General features: G+C 44.6%; 1 protein-coding gene across 4 annotated transcripts in view; it reads left to right on the top strand.

The window, feature by feature from the left end:
* The window catches only part of NHS (NHS actin remodeling regulator), a 350,209-nt gene that overhangs the window by 271,379 nt on the left and 60,054 nt on the right, over positions 1-18,776 (top strand). The window lies entirely within an intron of this gene.

Genomic DNA, 18,776 nt, shown 5'->3' with positions numbered 1-18,776 from the left:
ATGTGTGCGTTAATGGATAAAGAGTGAAGATCTAAGAATGACTAGTCATTCATTTCATGATCTGAGTTTTCTCGGTACTCAATTATTTCATTCATGCCGTGGCCATAATAGCTATTACTTTGGCCCCATACACCAAATGGAAAAAAGACCAACAACGGGCCTTTCTTTACAGGCTGAAAAATGTAATACATCCAAAAAGGGCAGGCTAGTCTTGGTCTGCTAGAGACCCAGGCCCTTGCCCAGGACAAAAGGGAAAGGAGTGTGAAGGGGACAGAGAAAGGAAGTGGAGTAAGAGAGTGATGGAGAAGTGCAGTCCAGGGAAGCAGGAGGCGAAGGAAGGGCCCAGCAGTCTGTGAGTCCTCACTAACAAGTAAAATTCAACTAGGGTTTTCTTAATTGTTGAGAGGAGCCTTTTGGGGGTCTATCCAAATAAATATACCACCCCGAAGCCCCAAATCCATACTTGTTACTAAAAAGGCCCCGACAGTCCTACAGTTCAGACCCTGAACCGTCTGCTCCTGGCCACTGGCTTGAATTCACCCCAGGAGGAGGAAACTTCTGCAGTCTGTTACCCCTGAAAAGGCAGTTTGCCTGGACAGTCCCAGTAGATCCTGCCTTTTGTGAGTCTGCAGAAAACCCTGCCACACAGGACACTGGTATTTCTGGAATGGGCTTTAGCCAGTAGCCAATATCTTAAAAAGACCTGGGAGGGCACACTGGTAAGCTGACACCATGGTGAAAGAGATGGGAATCTGGACACCTCTGTGTGTCACTTGTCCCAGGTGACTTTTGTTCTGGAAAGAAGAAACCTTTACTTGGGTGGATAAAAGGTAAATAAATGTGCTCACCAAAGCTATGGGTTTGACAGCCTTTAAAAGAAAGTTTTTTTAAAAAAAGAGAACATTGGCTGAACTTCATTCTTAACTAAAATGAGATCGCCACATTGTGGTTACTTGCCTTCTCTCCACTGTCTTCACCTCTTCATGTAAACATCCATGCCCTAATATCTAATTCCCTGCAGAAATGACAGAAGGGGCCCCATGACAGCCCACTAAAAAGGGTATGTCCCATGTCTACACAGGACTGAATCTATACCTTTGATTGAATTCACTGGCAACTTTTGGGAAACAGCCAGTTTAGGAGGTGGTTTATGGGTTGTATAAGTGTAATGAAATAATAAATGCTTCTCATTTATTACCGGGGAAGAAACAAATTAGCCAGCTGTGTTTTCAGTGGGTGAAATTCTGTCAAAAATGCCTCTTTCTGAGGTTGATCTTTTGTTAGGTCAAGCAAGGTGACCTACGTGCAACTTGGACCATTGCTTGGGTGGTCCAATACAGGTCTCGGAGCTGGTGCCATTGACTCATGCCATTTGGTTTGCAGGTTAGGGGCATCTGTGTTTTAATCTCAATTCCTATTGCCTCATGGGTCTAAGGCTGTAAAAGAAAAACAATAAAAGAATTTCTTTATTCTTCAAGTTATAGTATAAGCCGTTCTTTTCCTGATCTTGCTCTTGCCATATTAGTCTGGCCTTGGTGTCTCTGAACAGGGAAGTTCTGCTTTGTGACACTCAAAGAAAGTTGCTATCTGGAGCAGGGGGGCAGTGTGAAGGCGAGAGCCTGTGTGGGGCTCGGCAACTTGCTCTGAGGGCACCCAGAAGGCCTCGCCTTTTTCTCCAAGGCCAGTACCCAGCTGCGCACGCACTGCCTGGGTATTGGCCTTGGAGAGAAATCGAGCCCAGTATTTTGGCTAAGTGGGTGCTGGCAGCTTTCACTGGGTAGATGACTTAGGGAGGTATGTGTCAGGGTAAAGAGTGACTCTGCCTGTAGACTCCTAGAGATAATCTGGAGGTAGAGTTTGGGAAGAAAGAGCAAAGGGGTAGGGCGGGGGAGCGGGGAAGCCAGCACTTAGCAAAGCAGCAGGAAAGCAGAGTCCTACTTACTGTGCCCTCCTGCACAAGCCTCATTTCTCTGGTTGCCCCGGAGCAACTCATAATTCAGCCTGACTTCTATGCATTTGGTTTTCAAGGAAAAGCTTTTGTTAATGCTGACTGTAAATTGAGGCGGCGGCTTTAAAGATGTTTTCTAAAGAACAAAAACTTATGCAGATTATTTCCATAGCACACCATTGTGTTTAACCACATCAAAGAACCCTATTCCCTCTTCGTTCCTTCAGCAAGCAGTTATTGAGCACCTACTATGTGCCTGACTGTGCCTGGTGCTGAGATATAGACAAGAAATACTCTTTGTCTTGAAAAAGCATACAGTCTGACAGGGAAATAAGCAGCTACAGCTGTATGAGCAGTACTTTCATATTGACCCAGGCCCCGCCAATTCAGAAATGATCATAATTTGGGGAAGGACTGAGATAAGGATTGTATTTGTGGTAGTCTAGAAAACATGTCCTCTAAGCACACTAAAAGAGAAAGCATTGATCATTCCGCTACCTAAAAGTACAAATGACTTAAAGGGCCATAAAAGCACCCATTGACATGATATAGCAGTGAAAGCAGAATCCCACTTGAATGAGCAGATAAGATATCAAAGCACTCACCTTAGAAGGGCAGGCCTCAGACTGCACTGTTGCCATCTGAATTGAGGGGGTGGGACCTACAGAAAGAAAAAGTGAGCTGAAAAGTACAAAGGTAAACAGTAATACCATAAGACCATGTCCTAGGCTGAGAACAGGTCAATTGAATAGCCATGGCAATGACACAGTGACTTCAGTGAATTAGTGTAATGTGAGCTACCATAACAAATAACCCCCAATATCTCAGTGGCTTAATAAAATTCAGGTTTATTCTTCGCTTGCTTAATGTCCAAAATGGGTTTTTCTTAATTAGTGGGTAGTACCTCTCCTAGCCAAAGTTCAAGGATCCAGGCTCTTTTTTTATCTTGTGAACCTACCATCTGCAGTATATGGCTTCTACGTCTCAAGAACATGAAGGAGAACACGTGGGAGAGTTTTATGGGCTATGCTGGAAGTGGTCAAATCACTTCTGCTCTCATGCTACTGCTAGACCTCAATGCGTGGCTATACCCAACTGCAAGGGAGGCTGGGAAATGTAGTCCAGCTATGTGCTGAAAAAGAGGACATGATTCTGGTAACCAGCTAGGCCAGACTGCCACACTGAGCTAGAGGAAGAGGTCATTCCACTAGAGATCAGTGCCGTATGCACAGGTACCCTCTCTCTCTCCCCCTTACTTTGGTATCTCTGATGCCTCGTTGAGAATCTCAGGCCTTCCTGGTCATCTACTGTCATTTACTCCATGCCATGCCTCCCAGTAGCCTTGCTCTCTCGCACATCCCCCTGTTTTGTTTTATCAGATGCTTATTATTACCTGATTACATCCTTCCTTTATCAGTCAGTTTTTACTTCCTAGCCTTCCTCCTACCTGGATGTGAGCTCCACGAGGGCAAGGACTGTTTCTGTCATGTCCATCACTGCATCCCCAGTGCCTGGCACATGGGAGGTCCTTAATCACTCATTGCTCAATAAATGAATGAACCTACTGGGCCCTGAGGGTCTTGATGGTTTCATGGAAGTGGTACAACTTGAGCTGGATATTGAGTAGAATTTATCTGGGCGGAAAGACATCAGGAAAAGAAAGGAGGTAGATTGAAGGAGAGAGAAAGGGCCACAAAGATGTATAGATTGAACCATTTATGGCGTTGGATCATATCCATTCAACCAAAATACTCTAGAACACGGACCTATATGAGCTCCTATTACATATAGGTCCGTGTTCTAGACTGTTGCTTAGCTGGAAGATGCAAAAAATACACAAGGAAGCCCACCTCTATCCTAAAACAACTTGTCTTGAGTTCTGTTTGGGGGCACCTAAGACACTCCCCCATTATATAGCAGGTTCCTCATCCCAGCCACTGAGGCTCTCCACTGAATGACTTCAGTCTTCCTTTCCAGGATGACCATGGCCTTCCCACACAGATATCTGCTGCTGTATGGGACAGTGGTGTGGGTTAGAAAGCGGGGTAGCAAGCTAGAAAGTGCTATGGGGCTTTGGACTCAGATGTACTCACTTTAAGTCCTGGCTCTAGCATTTATAATCTTTGGGACCTTGGGCAATTTCTTAACCTCTCTGTGCCTATTCAGCAAATTAGAGATAATCAAATGTGCTTCCTGGGTTTATTGTGGGAACCAAATGAGATTACCTCTATCAGGAGCCTAACTCAGTGCCTGGTCCACGCACATGCTCACTAAGTAGTGTTGTCTTCCTTCTTGGCAGCCCCTAACCTGCCCCCTTTGCTTCACATAATCCCTGGCCCAGCAGCAGTAAACTCCTCCTGGGACCTGCACTGACAGACTCTCTCCAACCTTCATACTGGGTTGCCTCATAAGAAGTTGCCAGTATTCAAATCTTTCTTACCTCAAAATGGAAATTTCATATGGTTCAGAGTTTTCCAGCCTCCCTGGTAACCCTGTCCACCAGTTCTGCCCCCACTTCAAGACTACCTCTTCCCCGGACCCCTTCCCAAACCAGAAGGCATTTCTCTTAAGCCTGTATGGCACTCTGTACCTCTCTCATGAGGTGCACACTCGATCCCACTGGGATTATCATCTAATGTGGCTACCAGGTTCGAAACTCCTGAGGGCACTGATGGCATCTTTTTCTCTTTAAAGTACATCTGCACAGTATGTACCTTGAACTTAATAAGAGGTTACACATTCCATTTCCCAGACCCAAGTGCAATTAGACAGGGACTCTGGTACGCTCAGCAGGACTGGGGTCAAGATCTGCCAGTGAGCCTCTGAACCATGCCAGCCAGTACTGGGGCCCAAGTTCCTTGTCCTCTAACGCGACCCTCTAGAACCAGTTGCCTGCTACAACTTTTTTCTCTCTTTTCCTCTCACTGTGCCTGCCTCCTTACCAAATCAACCTGAGAAGAGAAACGTGACAAATGCCTTAAACCTGGAAGGGAAAAGTAGGGTGTCATTTATCTATTTTGAAAGATTGTTGAGTTTTTCAATACTCATTTGCTTATTTAAGAGCTATACAGTTGAACCATATGAAATCAACAATATTTCTAACTATTTTGACCTACAAAAATATCTATTTCATATGGTACAGCCTAGTGTCTTGTTATTTGGGCTCATTTACAGACATTCATAGGTGAAGTAGTCTGATTCCTGTGTGTGGTCCACTCAGCCACAACCTTAGAGAGATCCCTAGAGAGGCTGCTCAGCTTCTGATGGACCCCTGGCTTTCAGTAGATTCTGCCATTGCTTATGGAGTTTCCATCAGAGGCTCTGGATTCAAAAGTGACTAGTTCATTTCCCTTTTCCTTGCAGGTGCCAACATATGTGTTTGATCTCTGGGCTAAATGCCAAGACCTCCAGGCTTGAGTTTTCAAGTCTTCTGGAGATTAAAGGCTCTCCTCATCACCACATGGGCTGCTCTGTGCTGGTTATTCAACAAAGCCAGTCCAGCTCCTCCAAGGGCCAGTGACAGAACACCCCAGAGACAAGGAGGGCGGGAAGGAACTCCAAGTTTTCTAAATATTGCAGCACATGGGGCAGATGATCGTGAAGGGCAAGAAGGCTTGTATGTCTTTCTCAAATAAGCTGCAAATTAAAAATGCAGAAACTTTAGATGGATTTTAGTTATTTATGAACTAGATCCACCTGAATGGGGCAGTCAGGAGCCTCTCTTGTTTAAAACTAAAACTTACATATTTTCTAGTCTTGTCTACTGAAGAAGCTTGGAGTCAATGACAACCCAGCAACAGTGAATACCCCTGGCATGCAGAATGTGGTCTCTAAAGCCTGTTCCCTCTGAGAAGAGCCAGGACTCCTTGGAGAAAGGGCTCATTCCAGGTCTGGGGCAGCAAATATGCAAGATGAACCTAGGATACCATTTCATGCCTAAAACTTCAGAGGATGAAAGAGACCTTAAGAGATCCAGTGACCTGTTCAGTGCCACACAGGAGGCAGGACCCTGGGAATAGCCAGGGCACCTAGTCCATGCCCCTATAGAAGGCAGCCTCCCCTCAGCCAGGCCTCCAGGCCATGGCCCTCTGAGCTAATGTTCCAACCAGGATCCAGAGTTGTCTGACCAGGGTTTTTCACTGCCACTCTTGAGGGATTTTGACAAGAAATCCATTTTAAGCTACTTTGGCATTGGAAGACTTTTAAAATTGGCCAGGTACACAATCAAGACATCCCAAATCTGAAATGCAAATGCTTGTGTGCTTGAAGGGTCACATTCCTAAAGCCCCCAAGACTATTAGTTCTCTGTCCATATTCCCTTTTCCTTATCAGTTTAGTGCACAGCAGCCTGACTTACAGCTCCCACGACCAGCATTCTTTCTCTGACCTAGGAGCCTGCTTTTCTAGAAGTACCAGGGAAATACTGTTCTGGCACCTAGGCAGCCTTCAACCAATGACTGATAGGAAGTGGTAGATAAATATCTCAACTCCCTTGCCTCTAAGGTGTGTGTTCTGCACTGGCTCCCCTAAGGGGATCCAGCCCCAATTACCCACCACGATAACATGCTCATATGTGCACCCTTTACTGGCTTCTTTCCTTTCCCTTTCTCACTTCCCTACTCCCCCTACTGGTAGCTTCTTAGTATCACCTCCTGAACCTTTGTCTCAACGCCTGTCCTGGGGAACCATTCTCTGAGCCCGTCTTCCATGGTCAGATAGAGGAAGAGCCATTGTCCATGAAGAGTGGGCCTCCTTCAGTATCGCTGCAGACTCAGCTCAACTCAGGCTGAGTCAAAAGAGAACACATCTTTTCTGACTCCAGATTCAATATATCATGTGTTAAGTATGTGTGTCTTTTACAGAGAGCACAAAACTCATTATAAATGTCTTGGCTTTGGGGGGTGGAAAGGTCCTTGGAAAAGAATTCCTTTTGGTTTACAGGCTCATGTATTTATAGCTTCTTTGTTGGCCCAATAAAGGGCATCACTTCTATGCCTACGAAGATACTAACTAGCAAGTAAGTAATAATTCTAAGTGCAGTGCAGTGGAGGTGGTATGCAGAAGTATTTTTAAGTTTTCCATCGTTGCTGATGATCTCCAAGTAAATTTTAAGAGACTAACCTCTACCTAGGAGAAGAGATTTATTAGCATGTATAATTGGGTGTCATGTGCTAATTACCTTACTGCTTCATGATTTAACCAAGCTCAGGGCATCTGTCCAAGAGGACCAGAGAGTCTCTGTGCACCATATTGGAAACAGAAAGAATCCTTTCCTCTTAGATCCAGTGGCTGTATGCAGTGTCTCCTGAAAAGAAAGGTGATTTTCACATGCTTTTTCTGATCTGCCTCTCCCACTCCAGCTCCACTTTCTTCCCTGGAATGCCAAAGGTACCTGTGTTCATAACATCACATCTGTAGTTTAAGCAGGAGTGAAGGGACTTTAAAATACTGTATTCATCTTTGTGGGTAGAGCGCCTTCTTTCCTCTCCATTTTCCTGCTTTCAAGGAACCAGGAATACCAAAAGCTGATACTCATGTCTTCCCTATAACCAACCTCATCTGGTTCTTTGCAAATAATGAAAATAGCTTTGTGAAAATTCACCCCTTTCCTTTCTGAATCTTCGAAGTATTCCTTAGCTATCCATCTGGCTCTCCTGAAAGGTCAAATTCCTTATTTCTGATCAGTATTATCTTTTTTATACTTGTTTGCAAATAAATAAAACTGCCAGTGTCTCTTTAAGAGACAGATGAGGTCTCTTTAAGGGAGACAAGGATGGAGCCAAGCTCCCACTCTGATTAAAGCGCAGGCATGCAAACCTTGAAAACTGGCACAAAGGTGTCATGAGTTGGTGATGGACTGGTCATTTTCAGCCCAGGTTGCTGGAAAGCAGGCACTTTAACACTAGCTGAGAACATGATGGTCCCTCTGGTAAAGCTAACCTTGGGGTTGATCTAAGTATTAGATTGTGCTACTGAGATGGTTTTGTAGAGCAAAACAGTTGAATGTCACTAATTTAATATTGTTCCGTCTAATACCTACCTTGTTGCCTCAGTATCTCTTTCTATAAACTAGCGCTAACTCAATGTGTGATCTCCTCACTGCAAGCATCAGCATCCCTGGGAAACTTGTTCTTTGCTCCTTGGGCTGAAGCGTTTCTGGCATCCTAAAGTCAAAATGGCTGGTCTCTTAGACAACAGGTGAGAAGTGTGTGTTGTCTGTTGTGAGTTTTGGTTTTTTATTTTGGAAGGAAAACCTGATAGATGTGATAGGTAGCAAATAACCACTGAGAGAGATGAAGGGCACAGTGGCCAGGCTGAACGTTGGCATGGGAGGAAGAAGTTGCCAAGGGAAGTGCCTGGACCTGGGGTCAGGAGACCTAAGCTTTGTTTTTGCCTCTGCCAAAAATCAACTCTGTGATCTTAGGTCATAGCTTTGAACCTTGATTTCCTCATCGGTACCTGAGAAGAGTGGCTTTCAGTGTTTGAGTGCTGCCCAGAGCAAGAAATACATGTTTGCACCACACCTCGGCATACACACATACACATTACAAATGCACACATAGGTGACAGAACCAATAACTTCACAAAACAATACTATATGAGGTGCACTGTGGTATTTTCTGTTCTACTCTCTTCTATTTCATTGTTTAAAAAAATGCTAGTCTTGATCTGATTGGATTTCACAGTCCACTAAAGGGTCATGCCCTGTGGTTTGAAAAAACACAGAACTCCATAATTTCCGAGGTCTCTTCAGCAGTAGAATCCAATGACTCTGCTAGATGCCTAAAGGAATTTTCTGAAAACAATAGCTGAGCTGTGACAGATGGCTACATGCTTACATTCTGGAGGAAGTGCAGAGTGTAGAACATGGCAGCAGAATGACCCAAAGATAAACAAGAAAATTATAAACCGTTTCCAAGGAGAATGTATAGTGCTGCAACTCTGACAGTGACTCAGACAATTAGGATCTCTAAGTCATTAAACTAAATGCTGCCCAAGTCAACCAATGGCAGAGACCATGGACATCCAACCTGTCAGAGAGGTCACAGGCTCCCTGGTTGTGGGCAGCTTTCTTTTCAGTTTCCAGATTGATCTCTAGTAGCCTCATTTTTGTTTACACTTGACTCACCGTGAAGACAGGAAAATAAAGAAAAAAGAAAAAAGGAAGTTGGAGAGCTCCAGACTTTCATCTTCTGAACTTGGACCCCAATCCTGGCTGCTTCATCTTCTGTTCCCAGCGCAGGAAGGGGAACTTACATTTAGTAAGCAGGGACATGTCAAGGACGTCATCATTTCCTTGGATCCTAGGAACCATCCTCTGAAGGTTCTAGGGTCCCCACTTACAGAAGAGGGTACAGAGGCCCAAAGATTCTGGATCCGCTACTGCCGTGCTGCATCCCCATCTTCTCATCTCAGAGCCCAGGGTCTTTCCCCCAGTGCATCCTGCCATAGCTTGAATACAGAGTCTTTCTGGGGGGATGATGCAACCTCACTTAATTCTGGTGACTGGTAGAAAGCAGAGGCATAAACAGAGCAGACAGGACTCCTTCAGACAGCAGGAAGGCCAAACCTTGATTTGTAAAGATGGGGAACTTGAGTTTGGGAGCATTCAGTGAGTTGCCAAGGGCACAGAACTGCGAATAGAACCCAGGCTTCTGGTGGTCTTTCCACAAGATGTCGAACATTAAAACAACAGCAGCAGCAGCAATCATTAAACAGTACTCCTAGTGTGAAGCATCATTTTGTTTTAGAAGTTGGAGAAATATTTATATGGGAAAAATCGTTCTGGATCCTTTTAGTGCATAAATAAATACACAGCCACGTTCTCCTATTCTGTGGGTGCTAGAACATGTCAGGAAGCCTAGATTTTTCTGATGCTGAGGGATCCATGTTGGATGCTTTGTCCACAGCGGGGAACAAGTCTGAGTTATCGTGGTTCTGTGGAGGAGGAAGCCCAGCAGGGACAGACTGTGGGCACGTGGCACTGGTGTTGGGCTGCTCCACAGGGAGCAGGAGGCTTGGTGCTCCCCACCCTGCTCCTTTCTCCACACTGCCAAGCAGAGTTGGCAAGGGGCTGGTTGCCAGCGAAGGAGGGAAGGAAGGAAGGAAGGGCAAAAATGAATACTTTGGCGTGGTGAAATCCCCTCCCTAGCTCCCTAACTTTTGCTTACCAAGCTGATGACTGCTGAGGATCGGCTGCAGCCTAGCAGGGACCCAGAGAGCAAACTGCCGACATATCTGTGATGCAGTTTCAGGTGCTCATTAATATAGTAATATGCTAACACATTGCTCTCTGCTTTCTGTCATAGGGCATCGGGATGGATGGTTTGTATTCCCAATAAGACAGCGGTGTGATGGGGGTGGGTGTGATGGGTCAAAGGGCAGGAAGGAAGGTTAGCAAGGTACATGTGGGTAGTTAGTCCTATAGACACTCTAAGAAGATTTTTAAAAAATCCCTTCCCTCCGCTGAAGGGGTAGAAAGTCCATTTCAGAATCCCTTGGCACATTCTTCTGAAATTTTCACCACATGTAGCATCCAGACCTTGATTTTAGCTGTCACCTTCCCCTTTTAAATTCTCGAGAGCCTGGGAGAAGGAAGGAGGAGTAGCTTGTGGAGAGAGCCGGCAGCAGGCGTGGAGATTCGGGGTAGAGGGGCTTTCTAGGAAGAGAGGCCAACAATAAGCATTTTGCATTCCTCTCAAGGGCAGTAAAGCTTTAAGGGAGTGAGAAGCTCATGAGGCCAGGAAAGGCAGTACTGAACAAGTACCAATGCCAGACTGGGGAGACTGGGGGCTGGAGAGGCATGGCGCAAGATTGTATTTGTCCCCGACTTCTACCCTTTCCCAACAGTTCCTAAACCCAAGCCTCTACCTGTCCTTAGAAGTGAACCTGGCCTTTCCAAGAGAGGGGTGGACACCAATTTCCCTCAGTTTCCAAGTCAGCTCATTTCAGATGAACCCAGTGACCATATTTATGCTGTTAATACATCACTATGAGTCCAGGTCTGGACAATCCCATTATCCGCAGAGTTTGACGGGGGAAGAGCCAAGTTCAGTCTAGAAAGACTTTTCACTGCCCTGTGGATGTTTCCTACAATGGCATTTTCTTTCAGCAGTTTGGCTTGTGGTATCTGTTTGTAGTGCCGTTTGTATTTCTGGAATATGACATATCTCCTGGGCACTTTCTGAAAGATTCGCTCAGTTCTTGGTTATACCTAATGCTTTGGATGAGAGTAGCAGTTATGAATCCTTTGTTTTTTTTGAGAAGCACTAGATACTTTTCATGTGGCAGACAGCCTCTTCACATCCCCCTCCCCCAATCAGCCTTAGTTTAGGCAAATTTATCTCAGTATTGGTTTGGGAAAGAACAGCAGCTTAGAAGCCAGAGATGGTTTCTAATCCCAGATCTTCTATGTGCCAGGTGTGTGACTTTGTAAATTTACTCACTTTCTCTGGGCTTCTGTCTCCTTATTGCTAAAATGGGAGCAATACTTTAGTCTTTGGGTGGTGTGAAGATACCATGAATATCATGCACCTGGCTTAATGCTTGGCATATGGCTGGAGTGCCCTGCAAAAGCCTACAGTCTTGGACAGGAGAACTGATACATGCACATAACCTTTTTCCTGTGTAGGGGATAAAAACAAGACATGTAGCCCTATTTTCCATTGTAACCTGTGCCATTATCTGCCCTTTCCCTGGGAGGAGTAACAAAGGAGAGGACAGATACCAGGCAAGGCAAGCACCTGGCTTGAGGGAGGCAGATAAAATAGTGAGAGGGTGTATTTAATATCGTACAACAAATTGCCACAAACTTAGGAGTTTAAAACTGTGCCCATTTATGATCTTGAAATTGCTGTGGCTTAGGAGTTTGGGCACAGGTTAAATGGGTCTTTTGCTTAGGGTCCCCTTGGGCTGCCGTCAGAGATTTGGTTGGGGTAAGTTCTCATCTGAGGCTCAGGGGCCTCTGGGTTATTGGTAGAATTCAGTTCCTTGAGGTTGTAAGACTGAGGCCCTCAGCTCCTAGAGGCAACCCCCCATTACCTGCCACCTGGCCTTCTCTACAGTGTGGCAGTTTGCTTTTTCAAGGCCCACAGGAGAGTATCTCGGCTTCTGCTTGTCTTTTTTTTTAAGGGCACACCTGATTAGGCCAGATATACCCATGATAATTATCTCCCTTTTGATTAACTCAAAGTCAACTGAAGAGGGATCTTAAAATCCTATAATTCACAGGTTCTACCGACCTTCAATGGGAGGAGACTATACAGGTTATGTACACGAGAAGGCAGGAATCTTGGAGACTACCCCAAGAATTCTGCCTACCAGAGGGTTCCCTGGATATACCCAAACAAGCAGAGGAGAAACCTTGCCTCTCTTTGTATTGAGACCAAACATTAAGTAAAAGTACTAAACCTAGTATCTTGCATGGCTCAGCCACGGTGACATTGTTAAATAGGGACAAAAAGGGGGCAGGGTAAACCTGAAGATGTGGGACAACATTGCAATGGCAGTGCCACAGCGAGCTTATGAATGAGTGGATTCAGCTTTTGTTGAACTGTTACTTAGGAAAAGGAATCGATTTTTTAAAGAAGGAAAATGGGATAGTTTTCCCTAGAAGAGCTCCATTAGTGTCTGTCTGCCTCTGGTGGACACATAGTACTAGGTAATGCTCTGTAACCAAAGGACAAAGCTGAAAGCAAAAGCATTAAAGAGTTTTCCTTCCCTTCCCTCTCTAAGAGATAAACACTATTGTGGCAACTGATGAGTGAAATGTTTACCTGGTAATGTGTGGCCGAAATCCATTATAGCTTCTCAGCAGATAAAGACTTTTGGACAGGGAGAGGTGAGGATTCCTAGCCGTGAAGGTTGTCTTTGTGAGAGCTGGTTCTTCCCAGGACCCTAACTTGGCTGCCCATGCTGGAACTCATACATTAATCTTTGCATCTTCAAATCCATAGTCATGAGCAGCAGGCAGAATTCAGTAGCCCAGAAACTCAGTGCTTGGCTTGCCCAGTAAGCACAGTAAGAATGTGGTTAGAGCATCAGCAAGGCAAGAGCACCACAGAATACTTTATTCAGATAACCTGAAATTTGCTGAACTTCTTTACGTTTATTTTATGATATGCTAATTAGTTCTTTATTTGGGGATTAGCTACTGCAGAAAGGTGGAGGTAGAGGAGTGGAAACTATAATCTTTTCAGTGTTTAGGGCCTCTGGGGTCCAGAGGGCTTAGACCATCCCTAGGAAATATAATACAAAAACAGGAGGTGTCTGCCAGAGATCACCTCTCCCAACCTATTGCTTCTAGGAAGAATCACACCTAAACTATTTTCTTTTTCTTTTTCTTTTTTAAAGAACATTTATTGAGATACAGTTAACAGACAGTAAACAGCATGTACTTAGAGTGTACAATTTGGTATCCCAATCTCCCAATTCATTCCCCTCCAACCCTCCCCAGTTTGTCTACTAACTTTGGGTTTTGTTTGCTCTTCTTTCTCTAGTTTCTTTAGGTGTAAGGTTAGATTGTTTATTTGAGATTTGTCTTGTTTCTTGAGGTAGGATTGTGTTGCTATAAACTTCCCTCTTAGAACTGCCTTTGCTGCATCCCATAGGTTTTGGATCGTTGTGTTTTCATTGTCATTTGTCTCTAGGTATTTTTTGATTTCCTCTTTGATTTCTTCAGTGATCTCTTGGTTATTTAGTAGTGTATTGTTTAGCCTCCATGTGTTTGTGTTTTTTACAGTTTTTTTCCTGTAATTGATTTCTAATCTCATAGCGTTGTGGTCGGAAAAGATGCTTGATACGGTGTCGATTTTCTTGAATTAACCAGCGCTTGATTTATGACCCCAAATATGATCTATCCTGGGAATGTTCCATGTGCACTTGAGAAGAATGTGTAATCTGCTGTTTTTGGAGGTAATGTCCTATAGATATCTATTAAATCCAGCTGCTTTATTGTGTCATTTAAAGCTTGTGTTTGCTTATTAATTTTCTGGATGACCTGTCCATTGGTGTAAGTGGGGTGTTAAAGTCCCCCACTAGGATTGTGTTACTGTCGATTTCCTCTTTCATAGTTGTTAGCATTTGCCTTATGCATTGAGGTTCTCCTACATTGGGTGCATAGATATTTATAATTGTGATCTCCTCTTCTTGGATGGATCCCTCGATCTTTATGTAGTGTCCTTTCTTGTCTCTTGTAACATTTTTTATTTTAAAGTCTATTTTATCTGATATGAGTATTGCTACTCCAGCTGTCTTTTGATTTCCATTTGCATGGAATATCTTTTTCCATCCCCTCACTTTCCGTCTGTATGTGTCCCTAGGTCTGAAGTGGGTCTCTTGGAGACAGCATCTATGTGGGTCTTGTTTTTTGTATCCATTCAGCCAGTCTGTGTCTTTTGGTTGGTGCATTCAGTCCATTTACATTCAAGGGAATTATCGATATGTATGTTCCTATTACCGTTTTCTTCACTGTTTTGTTTTTGTAGGTCCTTTTCTTCTCTTATGTTTCCTGCTTAGAGAAGTTCCTTCAGCATTTGTTGTAGGGCTGGTTTGGTGGTGCTGAATTCTCTTAGCTGTTGCTTGTCTGTAACGCTTTTGATTTCTCCCTCGAATCTGAATGAGATCCTTGCTGGGTAGAGTATTCTTGGTTGTAGGTTCTTCCCTGTCATCACTTTAAATATATCATGCCACTCCCTTCTGGCTTGCAGAGTTTCTGCTGAGAAATCAGCTGTTACCCTTATGGGAGTTCCCTTGTATGTGATTTGTCGATTTTCCCTTGTTGCTTTTAATAACTTTTCTCTGTCTTTAATTTTTGTCAATTTGACTACCCTGTGTCTTGGTGTGTTTCTCCTTGGGTTTATCCTGCCTGGGACTCTCTGTGCTTCCTGCACTTGGGTGGCTATTTCCTTTCCCATGTTAGGGAAGTTTTCAACTATAATCTCTTCCAATATTTTCTCAGGTCCTTTCTCTCTCTCTTCCCCTTCTGGGACCCCTATGATGCGAATGTTGGTGCCTTTAATGTTGTCCCAGAGGTCTCTTAGGCTGTCTTCAGTTCTTTTCATTCTTTTTTCTTTATTCTTTTCCACATCAGTGATCATCACCATTCTCTCTTCCAGGTCACCTATTCGCCCTTCTGCTTCCGTTAATCTGCTATTAGTTCCTTCTAGTGTATTTTTCATTTCAGTTATTGTGTTGCATATCTCTGTTGGTTTGCTCTTTAATTCTTCTAGGTCTTTGGTAAACTTTTTGATCTTTGCATCCAGGCTTTTTTTTCAAAGTCCTGGATCATCTTCACCATCATTATTCTGAATCTTTCTCTGTAAGGGTGCCTATCTCCTCTTCATTTAGTTGTTTTTCTGGGGTTTTATCCTGTCCCTTCATCTGGTACAACATCCTCTGCTTTTTCATTTTCTCTCTCTTTCTGTGGCTGTGGTTTTCAGTTCCAGAAGATGAAATACTGCTGATACTGCTGTCTGCCCTCTAGTGGAGGAAGCTATCTAGGAGGCTTGTGGGTGCTTCTTGATGGGAGGGACTGAGGGTGGGTAGGGATGGGTGGGCGGAGCTCAGTAAAACTTTAATCTGCTTGTCTGCCAATGGGTGGGGCTGTGTTCCCACTCTGTTGGTCATTTGGCCTGAGACCACCTAGCACTGGAGCCCACAGGCTCTTTGTTTGGGCTAATGGCAGACTCTGGGAAGGCTCACGGCAATGAGCACTTCCCAGAACCCCTGCCGCCAGTGCCCCCATTCTCTTCTGTGAGCCACAGCTGCTCCCCACCTCCGCAGGCAACCCCCCAACACCAGCAGGTAGGTCTGGTTCAGTCTCCTATGGGGTCACAGCTCCTTCCCCCTGGGTCCTGGTGAGCACATTTTTTTGTGTGCCCTCCAAGAGTGGATTCTCTGTTGTCAACAGTCCTGTGGAGGTCCTGCAATCAATTCCTGCTGGCTTTCAACATCTGATTCTCTGGGGATTCCTCCTGCCATTGCTGGACTCCCAGGCTGGGAAGCCTTACATGAGGCTCAGAACCCTCACTTTATTGGATGCACTTCTGTGGTATAACTGTTCTCCAGTTTGTGAGTCCAGTGTGTGAGTCACCCACCCAGCATTTATGGGATTTGATTTTAACGCGATTGCGCCCCTCTTACCATCTCATTGCAGCTTCTCCTTTGTCTCTGGATGTGGGGTGTCTTTTTTGGTGAGTTCCAGTGTCTTTTTGTTGATGATTGTTCAGCAGCTAGTTGTAATTCCAGTGTTCTTGCAAGAGGGAGTGAGCGCACGTCCTCCTACTCTGCCATCTTGATCCTATCTCCACACCCAATCTATTCTTCACACCTAAACTATTTTCAAACAGAACCAGAGAACTTACACTCCATGAAGCTAAGGATTTTTGCGTGTTTTTTTTTCTGTGCTATATCTTAGCACCTAGCACTGAACCTGGGACATAATAGCCATTTGGAAAACGTGCCATGGGTGGATGGATGTTTCTGTTTTCAGCAGTCTCTTCCTTTTCCCTTCCCCTATTTTGCTCATCTCCCTTCACTCTCATAAGATTCCTAGGCATCATCAGATAACATTTTGTGTTTCTCAATCTTGCCTGATGATAAAAAATAATCTGGGGGCATTTTTCAAATATAGAGTTTACTAGGCCTCTCTATTGGAAATTCTGGTTCTGGAAGTCTAGGTTGGAGCCTTGGAATCTATGTTTTTGACAACTACTTCTGATGAGTCTTTTTTTTTTTTCAGATCAACATTGAGATAAATAGCTGGAGCTCAGCTGTTCCCCACACAATGATGGAGGGGCCACAGCCCCTCAACTTGGTTTCTGAAGGGCTCTCAAAATATAATACCCTGAGCTTCTGGTCAGTGGTAGTGAGGGAATGATGGGCTATAAGAGTCTCTGGTCTACCCCCCAGTCACCTGGATCCAGCCCCGAATCTTGGTTCGTGACTTCCTGCTGAAGGGACGACTCACTGAACATACTGCCTCTTCTTTGCACCAGACAAGCTTTCTGCTCTGTCCAACTGTCATTAGCACATGAATTCATGGCCATTGCTGTTGAGTTTGGTAATGACCTCTGCCCTGTTGGGTAAGAGCTGACCTTGGCATCCAGGGAGAGGCTGACTTTTCAATCAAACCTGGTCACTGAACCAGAGCATTCCTCTGAGGGAGGCTAAATAAAGGCTCTGTCTTTAGCACTCCCCCCTGCTTTACACATGCAAGAAGGGGAGCTCTGATCCAGATATGGCCCACCCTTTCTACCCTGAGGCCTCCCACACCTCATCTGAGGCCTCCTGAAGAGGCCTCAGGACTCCATGACCCCTGACTGGTTCGCCAAGCAATTATGGTTTCCATTGAAAGGGTTGAGGTTATAGAGTAACTCAAGAAAGAAAAGGTGCTGCCTTTATTCTTCGCCCTATAGAACTTTCCCCTAAAAATACTCTTCCTCTAGCCAGGAAGATAATCTTGGGATCTCTTAACCCTTGGGCTTGAATTCCTCTTGAAGATTAAACACCAAGTGAGAATAAATCTAGGTCAAAGGGAGTAATCTACTCTGTAGCTGAGGGTAAGAGAATATAATAGATAACAGACTCTGGTTATAGTTGTACAATACAACTACCTGTGGCTATTTAAGTTTCAATTAAATAAAATTAAAAATTAAAGGTACTTAGTAGCCAATGTGGCTAGTGGTTACCACATTGGACTGTACAGCTAATATAGCATTTCATCATCACAGAAAGTTCCACTGGAAGGCACTGTTCTAGAGGCATAGCATTGTCCCTTTGACCCTGTCCATGTGATGTTTCTTTAGCATCTTTGGAAATATGTCCTTGTTTCTACTGGTGGTCCTTGTAGTTATGATGTATTATTCTAGGCGGGAAAAAGCACTACTAAAGACTGCTTAAGAAAACAAAACCAAAAAGAACTGTGGTAAATGTAGTCCTGGGGGGGTGGGGGGATTAATTATCAAAAGGCACCATTTTCCCCACTTTTCTTTCTTCTCTTCCCCTTATACAAAAGTATCTTCCCTTCTTTTTCATTTGCCTTCCTGCTTTATCTGTAGAGTATCTTGTTCTATGTACAGCTTCTCAAACAAAGTGAAATGATAGACCAGACTTCAAAAAGAAAAGGACCAGGCAGGAACCAAAAGTCTGTTCGGGGCACAGGAATAAACAGTGGGACAGAATGCCCCCAAATCACACCCTGGGAAAAAGAGGAAAAGCAGAAGGAGACGACGAGACTGGGAGAAGCAGGGTAGGTCTGGTCTGGGTAGTAGGTCTGGAGGATAAAGAAGACTGGGGCAGTTCTTGCCATTCCCGAGGCTGGCAGGCTGCCCCAGTGCTCAGGAGTCCTTTTGTTCAGTAATTTCCTAATCAGATTCTTCTTGCTTAGGAATAGTGCCTTCCATAAGAATTTATCTGTGACTCACGGGTGATCTCCATCCTAGGCTCAGTGTGTGCATAAAGAAGATATAATAGGTTAAATGCTGTATTTGGGGGAAGGAAGCTGTCTTCCTTGATCTCTTGGAGGAGTTGCAAGGACAGTGTCCCTCTCCTCACCGACACTGTCTGTGATTTCCCTCTCTTAACACCCATCACCCCTGTAATGGGTCCTTTAATGCCTGTGCTCTTCCCCGGGCAAAACTAGGGAAGCTGAGCAATGCTCTGAAAAATAGCAGACAATGGAGATGGCAAGTGGAGGGCAGGATAAGGTTCAATAGTGAGGACTGGGGGCCAGGGGTCACAGGAGACAGAAAGCAGGGAAAGGGAGGGGTGAAGTTCAAGTGTGCATCAGGAGCAGAGATGCAGAACTATAGTTCTGAGGCCCTGTGGC

Source organism: Hippopotamus amphibius, chromosome X (assembly GCF_030028045.1).
Source record: "Hippopotamus amphibius kiboko isolate mHipAmp2 chromosome X, mHipAmp2.hap2, whole genome shotgun sequence".
Lineage (NCBI taxonomy): Eukaryota > Metazoa > Chordata > Mammalia > Artiodactyla > Hippopotamidae > Hippopotamus > Hippopotamus amphibius.
This window is presented reverse-complemented; position numbering and strand designations above follow the sequence as displayed.